Source organism: Carassius auratus, chromosome 30, assembly GCF_003368295.1.
Source record: "Carassius auratus strain Wakin chromosome 30, ASM336829v1, whole genome shotgun sequence".
Classification (NCBI taxonomy): domain Eukaryota; kingdom Metazoa; phylum Chordata; class Actinopteri; order Cypriniformes; family Cyprinidae; genus Carassius; species Carassius auratus.
In genome coordinates, this window is record NC_039272.1 from 10812896 (window position 1) to 10827249 (window position 14354).

At 36.9% G+C, this 14354-nt stretch overlaps 1 protein-coding gene across 5 annotated transcripts in view; it reads right to left on the reverse strand.

Annotated features, from left to right (window-relative positions):
- The window catches only part of rtkna (rhotekin a), a 64268-nt gene that overhangs the window by 11378 nt on the left and 38536 nt on the right, over nt 1-14354 (reverse strand). The window lies entirely within an intron of this gene.

The following is a 14354-nucleotide window of genomic DNA, read 5'->3' on the forward strand; positions in this document are numbered from 1 at the left end:
CACAACCAGATATGGAGGATTGATCTCATACAATAAAATAAAGTTAAACAAAACCTGGTTAACTGCCATGTCTCCCGGGAATTGAGATGATTTATGAAGAGTCAAACAAGACAGTCTTAAATATGAAAAGACATCAGAGAAACTCAAAATGAAGACAAACATGTCTTTTTACCTCTGCTTTACATATTAGATTAGATAATTAAAATATCTTAAAGCATAAATAATCTAGAATAAGCACAAATGTCCAAAGTACATTAATAACACACTGAAGAAGTGTCCCATGTGTCTCCCAGAACTCCCAGAGGTCACACCCCAGTCACATGACCGTCTGCTCCGTAATGGACTGTTCCAGCTCGCTGTGTCTCAATGCAGTGAGGAATAAAATTGAACATGGGGGTTAACAAGCTAGAAGAGATGCTCTGACCTCTTGACTTCAGTTTACCCCCAAACAACCAGAGAATAGGACGCGGAATCATTTACACTTGAACAGAGAGGGGCAAACTTTTAGGATGTGGTGCTATATCTAGCATTTGAGGGGAGGCAGCGCATCTTTTAAGGATCCCAGTTCCTAAGACTGAGGCTGGATTATGAAACGCAGGCAGAAAATAAGAACAGGGATGAAGAAGGAAACAAAAGGTGGAGCTTGGGGAGAAAGGAAGAAAGATAGAGGTAGGTGTGACTGAGGATTTCCAATGGGCGGATAACCTACTGTTATTCAAATTAACTCTGGAATGGGATTTAGCTTTAAGTCTACTTGAAAATGAATGAGGAGGAGAAAAGGGCGGCAAAGAGCAAGTCAGCACAAAGCTTCAAATAGAGAAAACAGAAGTCAGTTTATGCCCTAGCTCTTGATAAGACGACACGTTAAAATTGACAAAAAAAAAATTAAGCTGCGAGGGGCAGATGTATTTTCAGTGTTAAAAATAATATTCAACATGTGCACTGATTGACTGTACTTCCATCCATCAAGGTTTATTTTGTTTATCAAATTAAAGATGCCTTCTAATCTTTGACGAAACAAGGTAATAACCTTGAACCATTGGAAAACAGTATGTTGGTCACTTTTTCTCAAGTGACAATTCAGACCCTCATATGCTTTGCCCTTCTGCCATCCACTGGGGCTCCTGTTGCCATGGCAACATCCCCAAACCCCTCTTTTGTGTGCAAATTTCTGAACCTCATTATAACCAGGCATCAATTAAGACAGCACCTCTTTTTTGGCTCTCCTTTCAATGGAAAACATGGTTTGCTGTACAGCTCACTGCAACAGATGTATACTTCCAAAAGATGGACTAGATGAGCTCCAAAAGCAAAAGCTCCTGTGGAGGGCTGAGCACAACAAAGCAGTCATGACCATTTCAGATTCATAACGGACTCTAGACAGAGCTCACGGAATTATGGCCACCATCCTGCCTGTACACAGAGACAGCCATGTATAGAGCAGTTCAGAGAAGTACACTGCCAACAGACATCAAAACACTGTCAGTGTGAGAGAGCGCACAGCTGGAGAAAAGAGTGCGTCTGAGAAAGAGATGGATGATATGTAATTGATATGACATACAAGACAATTTAAACCATGCAAGGAATACAGTTCATTACTTTTGCATTTAGTATGGAAATTGCTTATTGCTAGTTATCAGAACCTGTGTTAAACTGTGTAAAGAGTATCCAATATTAGTTTCTGACGGTTTTATATTACTAGTAGAAGCAAATACTGTAGTTATTCTAATATTTTGTTACACAAAGGTTATGCAGATATATTTTTACATCAGGCCAAACACAGTCAGCATAGCAAATAGTAACACACTGCATATGGTGGCTCTCTGTATTTGATTTCTTTATGTAATTTGCTCTTTGCTTGCAAATGAGACAAACCGACAATCCAGCTGACTTCACAAATGCAAATTCTCAGTCCATTCAAGCTAGAAAGAACCATACTCATCATCGTTTTTCTTTTAACTATTTGTTTAACAAAACTGAAAACAGACGGTGACAATGCAGATTTTCAACTGATTTCTGAATAAGACCAGGAAATTACTCCTCCATTTTAGATTGTCGAATTAAATTTGAGCTTGTGCCACAGTACGACTTATTCTGTTTTCTAATTGACATAATAGTTTTGATTCATAAAAAAGGTCTAAAGAATGTGTTTTTTCATTTTTCATTGTCAAGCATTACTGAAAACACATACACTCACCGGCCACTTTATTGGGTACACCTGTTCAAATGCTTGGTAACACAAATTGCTAATCCGCCAATCACAAGGCAGCAACTCAATGCATGCATCTAGATGTGATGAAGACGACTTACTGCAGTTCAAACCGAGCATCAGAATGGGGAAGAAAGGGGATTTAAGTGACCTTGAACGTGAAATGGTTGTTGATGCCAGACTACAGTATCTGAATGCACAACACTTAAAACCCTGAAGCAGACAGGCTACAGCAGCAGAAGACCACACCAGGTGGCTTCTTGGCAAACTTTGGGCCCCTTAGTACAAACTGAGCATCGTTTAAACACTACAGTCTACTTGAGTATTGTTGCTGACCATGTCCATCCCTTTATGACTACAGTGCACCCATCTTCTGATGGCTACAATGACAATGAGTTCACTTTACTCAAATGGCCTCCACTGTCACTAGGTCTCAATCCAATAGAGCAGCTTTGGGATGTGGTGGAATGGTAGATTTGCATCACTGATGTGCAGCCGACAAATCTGCAGCAACTGCGTGATGCTATCGTCAATATGGACCAAAATCTCTGAGGAAAGTTTCCAACACTTTGTTGAATCTATGCCACGAAGAATTAAGGCAGCTCTGAATGCAAAAGGTGGTCCAAACCAGTACTAGCAAAGTGTACCTAATATAGTGGCCAGTGAGTGTATATGGCTTGTTTTAAGGGATTGGACTACAGTTATGAATTTACTGATTCATTGATTTTTGTTTTACAGCAGAGCTGGGATGCTTACAGAGGGTTTATGTGACACTGAAGACTGAAGAAATGGCTGCTGAAAATTCATTTGATTGAAAATTGCCATTGCAGACATACATTACAATTTGAAATATATTTAAACAATTATTTTACATTTTAATAATAACATTTCAAAATATTACTTTTTTTTTTACTGTATTTTTTTTTTATCAAATAAAGATAAGATACTTCTCTCAAAAACAAATACTGTAGGTTAGTGCTATTTAACAGTATACAGCATTCTGAACAGCAGTGAAAATGAACACTTAAGTTAGCGCTACAGGAATTAGCATGTAGTAAATACACAACCACATGACACAAAGACCCTTCAAACACAATTGCAGCATTGCCAAGTGCCACCCTCCCTTTTGACAGGTGCCAGGGCAGAGCAGCATGCCAGTTAGTGTGTGTGTGTGTGTGTGTGTGTGTGTGTGCCAGTCATCAGTGTGAGTGTGAGCGAGGGTGGCAGGCTGGCAGCGGAGGGTGTGAAAGAGCAAGGGAGGAGCGATGAGAGGAGGAGGGATGAAAGTACAGCCAGTGCTCTGTTCCCCCGGTAATGAAGCGTGAGTGTTGAAAATGGACCCAGATGGGAATAATTGAGGGAGATGGAATCTTCCCCAAGTCGTCAGAAAGATAGAGGACACAAGAAAGAGTATAAAAAAATAATGAGTCTGTAATTACAGTGACAAATGCCTCATGTTAATTTCTGCCACACTTCAGAGACCCCTGAAACCCTACAGCTACAGGACCACCAGGAAAAATGATCAGTTTATTGCTGTGAGACGAGCAAACTACTTGGACTTAGTAATTGCTAATAATTACACAATGATGTTGGTCTTGTTCTCAAAGCACTCAAAACCTCCAGCGGATGCGAGACATGTTAAATGTGGTGATATAACTGCAGGAGGAATATCGGAAGCACATTTTTTCAGTGTCAGGGGACGTGAGTCATGGGAAATGACTATACAGTCTTCAGAGAATAGGGCACACATTTGAAGTCTTTCCCCCTGAAAACACCTTAAATAATAAATGCAAGCTAACGACTTTGTAATATCAAATGAAAGAATGTAAACATGGGAACCAGCCACATGGAGCCAGATAATGAGTTGCTGATTTGATCTTACTCACATTAATACACCAGTCGATGTTTGCAGCTTTGAGTCATTGCAGCCCAAATATTTACCTTTCACACTTGAAATTGAACTTATGTAAAAGTCATTTCAACCCTGTTTTAGCATCATAATAGGTGGTCCATGTTAGTGTGTCAAATGATTCAAAAATCATAAAAAAAAAGTTATGCCATCATTTAATCACCTATGAATTTATGTTGATCACATATCAAATTTTGTCATTAAAATAAAACATAGGACTACACTAATTGCAACTATATAGACAAAAACACATTTTGGATAAATTTTACATAAAAACAAAAATCTTCTTTTGTTATCCACAGAAGTAAGTATGTACAGGTTTGGAAAAACTTTTCTTCATTTAATTTTTGGGTCCCTTAGCATTTACACAGTATATTCATTTACATACACCCAAATAATCCATTTATAATCAGAATGACGACTTAAAGATTCAGTAGGTAACTTTTGTAAAAATATATTTTTTACATATATGTTAAACCTGTCATTATGTCCTGACAGTAGAATATGAGACAGATAATCTGTGAAAAAATCAAGCTCCTCTGGCTCCTCCCAGTGGTCCTATTGCCATTTGCAGAAAGTCATCCGCTCCCGTTAAGAAACAACCAATCAGAATGTTCAAAATTTACAAAATGTATATAATAAGCGAGTGCACCATGAATCCATTTTCCAAACAGTGTTTTTAGCTTGTCCTGAATCACTAGGGTGCACCTATAATATGTGTTCGGACTATTTTAGATTGCTTCGGGGGTACCGCGGCGGAGTAACCCAGTACCTTTGTGATTCTTCATAGACATAAACAGAGAGAAGTAGTTCCGGCTACGATGTTCTTCCACAAGACGCAAGCAGTTCTGTTTATTAACAGCTAGAGCATCAAAAGTTACCGACTGCAGCTTTAAACTAACTAAAACATCTTCATGTAAACACCTCAATCCAATCAACTAAGCTCGAGCCACATGGAATTTCAATCAACTGCCACATTGAAGGTTCACAACAGAACTTCCAGAATCTGAAATCTGATTTGTTTGATCCTGAAAATTAGTCCATGTGGACATAGCTATTCAAAAAACTCTCCAATTAGCTTAACTGTGCTTTATATCCTAGGGTTAAAATAGCACTAAAACCTCTTTCTACATCATGTGTGAAATGTTGCTTAACTCCAGGTTAAAAGTGGCCTTAATCTGCACTTTAAAACAGAGTTAAGCGTAGCGTGAAAAGCCCATTAGTGTTATGAAGAGCTGGCACACATGACAATTACCAAATTACAACTTTTATAAGCATTTTGTCATTAGCCGTTGTGAGCTAAACCAGCCTACTAAATAACAATGTGAAGTTAATATGCCCTCTGAGGGTTTCACGGCATCAAGTAAAGTCCTGCAGGACATTTCTCTCTGGGATAATGCTCTTATCCACTTGTTTGTTTTGCCTGTTCTGTTTCTCACGCTGAAACTAAGTCTTAAACTTTGACCTCCCTTCACATATCATACACAATGACGCCAGTAAACAGTTTCTAGTAAACTAATTCTCAGATAATCAGAACTCATACTGTTGCAACATGATAAAAAAATTCACCTTGTTGACAAATTTTAGCAATTAGCAGCACTGATGTGTCATTTGTCATAAGGAACTTTGTTTGCCTTTAAAGATTATGTTAACTAATATTTTGCTCTTCTCAGAGGACTCTCTGAGGTCATTCCCTGTCATGAAAAATGTGGCTGCAGTGATGTGTGTGAAGCTCTCCTGATTGACAGCAGCAGCTGTGACTCCTGAACTGCAATGCTAAAGAGACGGGAGAATGAAATCTTCTGGGCTACGCTGAGCAGTTCTACACATATGACCTGGATCACTATTGCTCACAGCTGCTTAAACCGGTGCGTCGATGTGAATGTAAGAAGCACTGGAAAATGGCCTATTATGTTAACCACTGGCCTGAAAACACACAGGAAATTATCATCACCTTTAACACTAAGGGAGATTACTGAATAAGTGTAAAGGGACGGTATTATATTCTTCAGCTACTTTACCAATTTTCTTTTCATTGAAGTTCACACAAAAGTAATTAACATACTCTTCTGTACTACTGAACTTTGACTTTCTCTCAGAGTAAAAAGAAAATATGGTGACACCCAAAGGCAAAACACCAATTGAAAAGGCCAAATCCATGACCACACCCACAGACACACTGGATTTCACTGACCAAGGCCTGTCAGCCTCCAATTAGTCAACCACAAATATGCACCCGCCTTCCCTATCTGTTCCACCCAATCCCAGCGTTCCTCTTTTCGTTCTTGTGGTGCAAGCAAGCACTGAGGACAGTATTGGACTTTCCCATCAATACAGAAATGTAGAGAAACAAGCTTGAGAATGAGCCACATGGGGTTGCAAAGGGCAAAAAGGCACACCAATGACTGAGTAAAGTTTTGATGATTCATTTTTCCACAGGGCACAAGCCAGTTCCTTCTGCGTAATCTAAGATATCCAGTTACATAAAAGATAAGTCATACTAACAAGTCATGGCTTAAGCTTACAAGAATGGATGACATACTGTCTAGCGTACACTCCAGGACGAGGAGCCAGTTGCATAAACTGCTTAATCTTAAAAGTCAGACATTTAATATTTTTCTTCATGACAGGTCATCGCTTTGCAAAAGTTTTATATATATATATAGTTATTATATATATATATATATATATATAGATAAAGATAAATTGTCCTAACAGGAATCCTAAAAGTAAGATTGTTAAAGACTTGGCAAACTAGTTCTTAAGACCTAGTATTAAAGTGATAGTTAATCACTACAACACTAATTACTCACCCTCATGTCATTCGAAACCCATAAGACCTTCGTTCATCTTCTGAACTCAGATTATGATATTTTTTAATGGAATCTGACCGCTCTCTGACCCTAAAAACAGCAAGTGTCCTTACATGATCAAGGTCCAGAAATGTAGCGAGGACATCTGTAAAATAATCCATGTGACATCAGGGGTTCAACCGTAAATTTACAAAGCTACGAGAATACTTTTTGTGTGAACCCCCCCGCCAAAAAATAACGACTTTATTAAATATATATATATATATATATATCGTCCCCTTGCATTACCCTGGTGCCATTCTGGAGAGTATCCACTGAGCATAAACAACATGTACTGTTCTGTGTCAACTGTGTCAGGTGGATACATTGTTTAGGTTCAGATCAAAATGAAAACAACGTAGGCTACGTATGTGCATAAGGCAGCTTTAGTGGATACTCTCAAAAATGGTGAGAGGGTGATGCAGAGACGATGTTGAATTGTTGAATAAAATAGTTATTTTTGGGTGAACTAACCCTTTAACACATTGGCTGTGTTTATTTCTCTATATCCAATATTATCCATACATGTACAGTCTATATATGTAATAGTTATGTTATTATAAATACATTTTCTTGATTATTTAACAAACAGAGAAATGTTTTTTAGCAAGGTCACAATAAATTGATGAAAAAAGAAAAAGAAAAACTGAGATAAAACAAAATGTTTCTTGAGCACCAAATCAGCATATTAGAATGATTTCTGAAGGAAATTAATCTTTGCCCTCAGAAGACTACTGCTGCCATATTTTACAATATTACTGTATTAAAAAAAAAAAAAAATTCTTACCAAAAGTTTTGAATGGTGGTGTACTGTTCATATAAAATTGCAAAGATGGCATCAAAAGACATGAAGTATCTATAGTATATTCCTACTAAACAACCCTCATATCCTTTTTCACAATATAAATCATCCTCTGAAAATGTCTGATAAACTTCTAGTGACTAGATACTCAGATAATCCACTCTAGAGGCCGAAAAGCTACATTTCTACGACAAAGGTACTAGGCTAGCACTGCTAGAGACGAAACAATGCAGGTCTTTTTGCAGCCAAGCTATAGGAAAGGTTCTGTTGACCTGCGTTAACCCTGCCAACCCGTTTAAAACGCTTCTGAAATACTGAAGAAACACTGCCAGTGAAAGCTGCATCATGTGCAGTAGTTTTATAGAAAATAACAGCCTCAACAGGCAAGTTATACTCCAGACACAGATTTCACCCTCTTAGTATTGCGTAGGCCAAAATGGAATCCCATTTAAGCTGCACATCAATACACAAGTCTCATTATTAGCGCACAATGGGCCATTTGAGATGTTGTGTACAGTATGTGTGAGTGTGTGACTATGGCTCTACAGCCAGCTGTTCCCACACAAAGACCAGAAGCTTTCCAGCACAGCTGGTTTTGGACAACTAAAAAGGGTGTGTGTACATTAACTTTTGGGGAAAAAGAGGTGCCTGTGTGTGAGTTGCGCAGGTTGAGACAGAAAAAAGAAGGGGTGTGTGCATACATGTGCATGCTGGAGCTGTGAACTTTGACTATACACAGCCCACATCTGTGAAAAATATATTATTGATATTGTGTAGGCGTTTGTGTGCAATCTGGGAATCGGTGCAAGCAACGATGTCTGTGTGTGTTTGAGCTGATGCCATATCTCACTTCACAAGGAGAATAAAGACTATTGAGATCCTAATCCATGGAAAAACACCACTTCATATGGTTAAAATTTTATATCTGCTACATAAGCTAGATCTATAAAAATATATTGTGTTTATATTGTGTTTAATATTTTGTATTATATTGTTTGTATATATCGTGTTTAATATTTAATTCATAGCCTCATTTTCATAATACTAATACACATCACATCCTTTGTCTATGTTTAGGTCATAACATTAGTGCTTGACAATAAAATTATATTATGACAAAGACTAAAGTGAAACTTTGAAGCCAGGGCATAAATCTTCCTCTAAGACTACAGTTTTTGCAGTGGTTTCAGATAACCGCACATAACTTGCTTATGCAAAGTCTGCAGAATTAAGAATCACAACTTGACTTAATTGATCTGGTCTTAACCACAATGGTTTATACATATTCTGATAAGTTAAAGTCTGTTTGTGATTGTATCCTTCATATAATCAAAAACAGTTGTTTGCTCTTTATGAATTAGATGGAGCTTGATCAAGAAAATATTTCATTTTTGTGTCAAAGCAGCACTAAGATGCAATTACAAACAATAAAATGCTAATTTGTTCATTCATTCATTTATATTTATTTTAAGTGTTCTTTCATATTTTTGGACATTGAATTGCCATTAATTTTCCCTTCACCTTCTGTGATAACTGGATAGCAATATTTAAAAATTATTTTGTCAGACTGATTTGCTAATAAATTATACAAATCATTTTATGAACAAGTTTAAACGATTCATAGAGAAACCCTATTCTAATTATAATACATTAATTCTAGTAAATATAATACATACAACTTTAAATAAGGAATTAAACCAAAAGACCTAAATTTACCACTGACATGAAATCAAGGGATTCACTATTAAAATTAGCAAAAACACCCTGTATATTGTACAGAAACACAGATGAAATCCACACGGATGGCAAACCATCCAACACAGGCACTCTCCAGTAGTGATCGACCGATGTATCTGTTTACCGATATTTTTCCCGATATTTAAGCATTTTTCCATAATCGGGTATCGGTTTTGTAATATCGGATTCGCCGATTTACGGCGCCATCTTGTGGCCGTTTTGAGATTTCCGCCATTGCAGCCCGGGCGTCTGAGGAGATCAGTCAACAACAACTCAGTGCACAGGTAAAGTATATGTTCTACTTGGTTTGCTTTAATTAATCAACTTTATTTAACATAACAGACATGCACAAATGAGATCTGAGACATAAATTCCTGATATAGTTAATTTATGCAGCTTGTTTCTAAACAATTGAGACGAACTCATTGAGTCACGTAGTGTTCGTCATGTCCTGCCCCAATAAAGACGTATCTTTACATGAATTAAATAAAACAGACATGAATGAGTGCATGTTGAAAATAAAAACGTTGAATTTAATTCTCTATCTGTTGTATATGCTCACCATTAGTCTAGAAGAGAAAGTTCGTTCATATTGCTTAGCAACTGACGGATGATCTGGAGGCTTAAGCACGGCCACTGAATGAAACTTTTGACAAGATTATCTTGTTTAAATACCCTAGATTATATTTTCATTTACTACATAACAATTATTTCGCTAATACACATATAAATATAGCCTACCGCTTTGTGGAAATTAATTATTTATTATCTCCATGCGCGATCGCGGTTGATTAAGTTATAGTCAAACAGCACTTTGTCAGTTGGCATTTTATGATTAAACATTAGATTAAATTTAGATCATAAAATGGCAACTGACAAGTGCTGTTTAACTTTATATAGTCTCGGGAAAAAAGTTCGTTCATATTGCTCAGCACCTGGGTTGATGATCAGGAAGCCTCAAGCAATGCCACTGAATGAAACTTTTGACAAGATTATCTTGTTTAAACACACTAGATTATATTATCATTTACTACATGACAATTATTTCGCTAATACACATATACATATACCGCTTTGTGGAAATTATTTATTTATTATCTCCATGCGCGATCGCGGTTGATTAAATTATAGTCAAACAGCACTTTGTCAGTTGGCATTTCATGATCTAACGTTAGATTGAATCTAGATCATAAAATGCCAACTGACAAGTGCTGTTTAATTTTATATAGTCTCGGGATAAAAGTTTGTTCATATTGCTCAGCACCTGACTGGGTTGATGATCAGGAAGCCTCATGCACGGCCACTGCATGAAATTTTTGAAGGAAGCAGGCTTACAGGGCAGAATGCTGAAAGACTCTGTTTTCCACACTAAAACCTAGTTCTGCTTAACTGGGAGTATTAAGTTACACTACTAAATAGCTATGCACTCCTAAATAGCCCACCAATATGTTAGAATCATTTTTGTGCTTTATTTTTTAACCGTTTTTATTTTTTTACCTCATCAAAGCTTTTATTTTAAAACAAAGACACTTAGTAACAGTGCACTTAAATTTTTTGGACTCAGACCTCTCTATTTATTTGTGTATAAATATAAAGTTTTTTTTTTGTATGCAAGGAGGGAGTGATTGTTATAAATAAAATGTTTTTTTTTTCAGCTCATTTGTGTTGTAATAATTGTCAGAAACAGAAGTATAACGGTAAATAAATATCGGTTCTGCATATCGGTTATCGGGTACATAAACATGCAAATAATCGGTATCGGTATCGGTTATAAAAAAGCAATATCGGTCGATCACTACTCTCCAGTCTGCCTCCATTTCCGAGCGTCACTGATCCTCTCTTCATACCCAAACACAGCATGTTCACCTCAGGTCTGATGCTCCATGCCCTTCTTCGGCCAGGTTACGCCCCGGCTCTGGAGATTCCTGCTAAACCCTTTACAGGCTCAGTTTCTGGGCTAGTGGAGGTAAGAGGGGTGTGGGGGGTCTGCTTGCCTCGGTGACACACTCAGGCTGATCTGTACTCTCTTATGGCTGTTAATCTCAGACTTTGATGCTGTCGGAGACCGAGTGTGGGACTGGTCTCTAATCAGCTCAAGCGGGCTAATTGGCGGTTAAGCACCTCTGGCAGCTCTATGTATAGAGCCGTGATGAGAAGTGGAAGCAGTGACCTTGAAGGACCAGTGCACCATCAGTATTTCACCAGTGTAGATCAACTGAGCCACAGACATACACAATTTCTTACAATATGTACAATGTTCTATATAAACTACTCTAATTAATCAAATATTTGCTGGTCCCCATAATGCCCCATTTATTTCACCAGTAGGCTGAATTTAAATTAGTACATAATTTTACTAGATATACACTTTTTAAATATTATAACGCTGCCATTCAAATGTTTGGGATCAGTAAGATTTTTTATGTTTTATATGTCTTATGCTCACCAAGACTGTCTTTATTTAAACAAAAATACTGGAAAACAAAACAGTAATATTGTGAAATATTATTTCAATTTCTAATATTGGCTTTCTGTTTTAACATATTTGAAAATATAATTTCTGTGATGCAAAGCTGATTTTTCATCAGCCATTTCTCCAGACTTCAGTATCTCATGAATAAATAAATTATCACCGGTTCCAAAAAATAAAAATAATAACAAAAATACATAAATAAATATGAAGCAGCACAACTGTTTCCAACATTGATAAAAGTCAGCATATTAGAATGATTTCTGAAGGATCATGTGACACTGAAGACTGAAAATTCAGCATTGCTTTACAGGAATAAATTATACTTTAAAGCATATTACAATAGAAACTGCTATTTTAAATTGTTTTTCCCCCCAAATAAATAAGTTTTAATGTGCATAAGAAACTCCATTAAAAATTACAAATCTTACTGATACAACATTTTTGATAGTGTAAATTACAATGTTATAATGTAATCATGATTTTGTTTGAGGTGGCCATTTTCAACCTCACTCTGACACTTACATTTAAAAAGTCTATTTCGGCTACTGTACCTTTAAGACTTCTCTATGCAAATCAACTCTGTTATGGCAGAATGCTAAATAGGTGCAAATATGAATGGTTCTATACCAAATGTGCTCATGGTTATGAAATAAATATCATGAGGATTTCTAAACCTATATATTTTCCATAACTGTGGACTGAGTGGATTAGAAAGAGTTCTTTGTGTTGTGAATGACTGAGTCAACATACATTGAACTCTTACTTCAAAAGAGCAAGGAAATCTAATTTTCCATGACATGTTCTTTTTAAATGTCAGCTCTCCCTGTGAATGGACTGCATTAAAATGCAACAGAGCTCAGCTTTAGTTCTCCTTCACACTGCTTTGACTTTGATGAACGCCTGAGATGCATGATTGCAGAATGATTCTGTATGACCTGAGCTCACCTTCGGTTACATTAACTATGCATGTGGCTTTCGGTAGATAAAGACGTGCATGCAGCTATGAGATTGTATGTTCACATAATCGAAGTAGAAGGTACCTGATGGACTGATTAACAAGAGTCGGTGCTCTAAGATGATCCAATTCACTGACCCCACCAAGAGGTCATATTTTGGCTGTTTAAGCATGACCCTGTTCACCCCTAAACTGAGGACTGAACACTCTGTGGATATTTTTCTCCATTTACACTTCAGCTGATCGGCTCAAAAACAAAAATGTCCATGAGCGAAGACGGCAGATTTTAAACCACACATTTCCAGAGAGCTCCAACTGAACAGCTGCTATTGGAATGCATGAAAATGTAAATGATTACATTTCTCCAGGAATTACAGACCACCTCGAACCTACAAAATGACCAAGAAACTTAGTTACGTCTTCACAATCAGAAGCGCCAGCAGAGAAAGTTTATTACTGTAAACATTCTCTCTCTCTCTGTGTGTGTTCACTGTTTTGTTGAACGCTCCCTAATACTGGACTGCGTGTAACCGAGCTGTTGTGCCTCATTAAGATCAAAACAGAGAGAGTGTGCGCATAGAGCTTAAACGGCAGAAAGACCCCCTGTAGAATCGACATGATCAGCCGCCTTTGAACACTCACAGTTGCCGCCTACTATGACTAAATGAGAAGTTCAAGCTTCCAGACATACACTGGGACCGTTTACAGTAACAAAGAAACAGGCTTTGTGTTTTGCAACTCTTTATTTGATGCCAAAGGCTAGTTTTATAACAAAGAAGTGAGCCCCTTTGTTATGGTTTTCCCAATACACTATTGACTCCTTAATTAATGCACAAACGCAGCTGTGTGACTGGTGTACTTGAGCTGGGGGTTTTTCATTAGCATGTCTATTAAAGTGCAGGTCTGCAGGCCCTGCTGAGCACACAAACTCACCTGACTGGGGAAAAATGAAAATGGAGAAAGAGACTTCTCAAGAGGTGGATACAGGTATCAAATTTAGTTGCCATAAACAGCTACTTTAAAAAAAAAAAAAAAAAGAATTACAGGTATTTACTGTAGTTGCTAAAAATAGTAAAACCGCGAACAATTACAATTTAGAATATATATAGAATATATTATTTCTATAATTTATAATATACTGCTATTTTAAAGTATTTTTACATTTTCATATGATCATTCAGAAATAATTTTAATATGGTGATTTGGTGGTTGAAAAACATTTCTTATTATTATCAATGTTAAAAAACAGTTGTGCTATGTAATAGTTTTTTGCGGAAATCATGAAACGTATTTTACCTTTAAAATGTATATACACCGAAACATTCAAAAGCCAAACAATAACCAGCTCCAACTGTTATTGAATATGAATATTATAAACTATTTTGAACTGGAGCATGAGTCATTCAAAATCCGTTTC